Source organism: Octopus bimaculoides, chromosome 26 (assembly GCF_001194135.2).
Source record: "Octopus bimaculoides isolate UCB-OBI-ISO-001 chromosome 26, ASM119413v2, whole genome shotgun sequence".
In the NCBI taxonomy this organism is placed as follows: Eukaryota; Metazoa; Mollusca; class Cephalopoda; order Octopoda; family Octopodidae; genus Octopus; species Octopus bimaculoides.
In genome coordinates, this window is record NC_069006.1 from 5,891,470 (window position 1) to 5,895,542 (window position 4,073).

At 37.2% G+C, this 4,073-nt stretch overlaps 1 protein-coding gene across 1 annotated transcript in view; it reads left to right on the top strand.

Annotated features, from left to right (window-relative positions):
• Positions 1-4,073, top strand: part of LOC106876540 (segment polarity protein dishevelled homolog DVL-3) — a 260,486-nt gene that overhangs the window by 159,940 nt on the left and 96,473 nt on the right. The window lies entirely within an intron of this gene.

Below are 4,073 nucleotides of genomic sequence, written 5' to 3' on the forward strand. Positions count from 1 at the left end.
TATATATATATAGAAAGAGAGATGCACACACATGCAAAAAACAATGAGTATTCAGGCACCCATTCCCCCTTTCATGCCTGTTCCCTCATACAGGCACTTGTGTGCGTGCGTGGGTGTGCACATGAATTTAAAGAATGGTAGAAACAACACATGTACCAACACCAAATTGAAGCAGCTGCAGTCTGGTGTTGGTGGATTAAATAATTCTCCAGTAAAAGTGTCTGAAGCAAATTGCAATATGTTCGTGCATTGCACATGTGTTAAAGAAATTACACTGGAAATTCTTTGTGTACGTGTGTGTATGTGTGTGGATATTATATGAACGTGTGCTTGTGTGTGTGTGTGTATATATATGTGTGTGTACACATACAAAGACACATATACATATATGAGCAAAATGAGTGTGTGCTTTATGTGCAAGAGCATTTTTATATTTTGTAGATGTATTTATATTATTTAATTTCTCCCCACCCCATCTCTCGCTCTCTCTTGACTACTCTTTCTCTTTTACTCATATCTTTGTCATCTTCCTCCCTCTCTCTCTCTCTCTGTATTATACCTTCTCTTGCCTACTGTTCAGTCTCTCTCTCTCTCTCACATTCTTATTTCTCTTTATCAATCAACTCCCAAAATCGTACACCAAACTAATACTCAAAATTTACATTTCTAGTAATATGTATGGGAAAGAAATAATTGTTTTCTATAGACATTGTGTAATATTACTAGTGTATGTGTGTGTGTGTGTGCGCATGTGTGTATTACTAGAGTGTGTATGTGTAAGCATTTGGTTATTTGTATTTATGGTATATGTTCCTTCTTATCATGGAAGGACACTAAGTTTATCTCTCTGAGGGCAGAGAAGTGTCTCTTGAGTGTTCTCAGGATACCCTCTGTCCTTGTTTGTTACAGACCCTTTTTATTAACTTTGAATAACAATGTCAACATTCTGAGGAGAGGCATTCGGGTCTTCACATCTTAGTCATAATCCCTTTGTCATCATAAGTTGATTGATTGAGAAATACTTGAGTAGGGCAAATGCAATTGTTGCCACTAGGCATTTGTTTACCTTATTTTGAAGTGAAGATAATTTCTGTAAACCAAGAATACACACACTTGCATGTTTGCATATATGTATATAAGGTATTGGTATCTAGAAGACCCAAAGAGTGGCAGGTAATGCTAAGTAAGTGCTATAGACAGACCGTAGTTAAACTCTTGGTTCGATAGTGATACAAGAGAGGAGTCTAATGTGGGTCTCGTATTAGCATGTATATATATATATATTTATATTAGACAAAAAGAGATAACAAAGCCAAGGCTGTGAAGAGTTTTCAGGACATTTATAAGCGAAAAGATATTGATATACTCTTACAGCTATTTCTGATATATTAGGGATATCCCTTCGTCAGAGACGATGTGAGATGGTTAGATAGAAGTAATTATCTGAGGTACCTCTATTTAACCATCTCACATTGTCTCTACTGAAAGGATATCCATAATATCCCAGAAACAGCTGTAAGACTATATCCATGTCTCTTTCCTGAAAACTCCTCACAGCCTTGGCTTCGTTATCTCTTTTTGTCTAATATATATATATATATATATATATAGCCAAATCAAAGAACAAATAATTATACACGTAGCACCTTTGACCATTTTGGGGTCTCGGAGACTGGCAAATGATGTTATGTTCAAAAGGGAGAATCTAGTCTTAATGCCTACAATTGATTGGACTCTGCTAAAAAGACTTAGAAGGCAGAGTGTGGAGTTAAATTTGGCAATGGAGTAGGCCCATGATTAAGACCAAGAATTGCCTCAACTTAGAGTAAACTAGCTGCTTTCATTTCCGAAATATTCAAAGCACTTCCCAGTATCTAAGTGAATAATGATATCACTAGCCTTAGTTTGAAAACAAAGTGTTCTGGTTCAAATCCAGTTAGGGACCATAAAATCCTGTCCAGGATTACCGGATGACAATCCGTGACCAAACTTATTTGATTGCAGTGGAAATATAAATATTGTAAATATCTGGTGTAATGTTGTGATTAATTGTCCAAAAATTTATTAACTGTATCCAGTTTTATTAAGTGTTACATATTGCAATTTACCTGATGGACTGGAGTCCAGTGAATCTTTATCAATATCTGTGTGTGTGTATAATGAGGGTGCATGGCCTAGTGGTTAGAGTGTTGCTTGTACTCTGGATTGTGAGATTGTGGTTTCATTCCTGGACCAAGTGGTGGATTGTATTCTTTGCTTACATGGTTCCTGACATGTGGCACACTTTGCGCCTGTTCAGGTGATATTGCATTGATGGATGGAGCAAACAAATATACCACACAACAAACATTTGATCACTATAAACAAATCATTTGTGCTGGTCATTCAGCAAAAAATGAACACTCATACGTTGTCTTTGATGGGCTATTCCATCATGTGTTGTCTTTGATGGGCTATTCCATCATATGTTGTCTTTGATGGGCTATTCCATCATGTGTGTGTATGTTGTAGTTCAAGTGAAACAAACAAGTGGCATCACACGTACAACAATAATTAATATGAGAAATATTCCTTGCACCATCAGTGGAAGGAAGTCAATCTGTCCTTCATGAATTGAAGAATGTTTGGCCCAGATCTTTGAGAATGTTATCAAATGTGGTAGGCATCTATGGATGGTCAAAAGGTATTATAGTTAAAACATTGTGACTGTAACAACCAAGATGAAGACATCATTTGGAATATATCAGAGTATAATTCTACTGCAGTAACCTAAGACTTGTAACTTCTCCCACTGTTAAATTATAAAGCCCTACCGATTCATTCGTGTTACTATCCATCCATCCATCCATTTCCGCTGCCTGCTATTCCTGCAAGGGTTGTGGGAGTAGAGTCCTCTGGCACCACCTCCTCCATAGGGTCCTATCAAAAGCAACCGTCATTGCACTTTCCTGCTGAGACTGTAGATACTATCAAACCATCTCATTCTTGGTCTGTTCTTGGCTCTCCTGCTGGTTGACTCAGTAGGAAGAATTTATCTTGTGATCCTTTACTGCGACATTGTAATCACATGTCTGCTGCACTGGGACTATGACCCCTTCAGTTTGGAGAAATAGTGGCTAGACCTGGAGGAGATCCACCTGATCTCCAAGCTCTGCATGCTGTTGAGTAGCATTACCTCAGAGATCGTTTGGAGGAACCCCGAGGTGCATGTCTCAGTGGTTAGAGTATCGGGCTCAATATCATGAGGTAGTAAGTTTGAGTCCCAGACTGGAATGTGTGTTGTGTTCTTAAGCAAGACACTTTATTTCATGATTGCTCCAGTTCACTCAGCTGTTGAAATGAGTTGTGACATCACTGATGCCAAGCTGTATCGGCCCCTTTGCCTTTTCCCTTGGATATCATCAGTGGCGTAGAGAGGGGAGGCTGGTGTGCATGGGTGATTGCTGGCCTTCCATAAACAACCTTGCCTGGACTTGTGCCTCAGAGGGTAACTTTCTAGGTGCAAGCCTATGGTCATTCATGATTGAAGGGGGGTCTTTTTGCTATAGAAAGAAAAGTTAGAAAATAGCACACCAACATGTCAGATATTTGGATAGCTAATGGCTGTTTTGTTTTATTTTGATATACAAGCAAACCTCAACTTATGTTGTTTTAAGATATACCTTCTTTGATTTTATATTGTTTTCCCAAGAAGTTAATGGGAAAAAAAAAAAAAAAAAACTCAACTTCAGTTGATTTATTCAACTTTATGTCAGTCAAAGTGAACTTATTTAAAAGCAACAAGTTTTTCTTTTTAAAAAAAACCTACTTAAAAACCAATACTGATGTAGAAAATCATATAAAATACACATGAAAACCCATTTATTCAGACATGTGAGATTTGAAATTTTTAAAAATGTTTTTTTTATGTGAAGTCAGTTTTTGAGTTAAGTCACATGTCTTGGAACTGGAGCCAATGACTGCTGAGAAATGAGATTTGGCTGTGTATTATTCAGATTATTATAAATGGTTTTACGTAAATGCTCTTCTTATGCCTTTACTATCTGCTTTGAAAAGACAAAAAAAACTAAAAC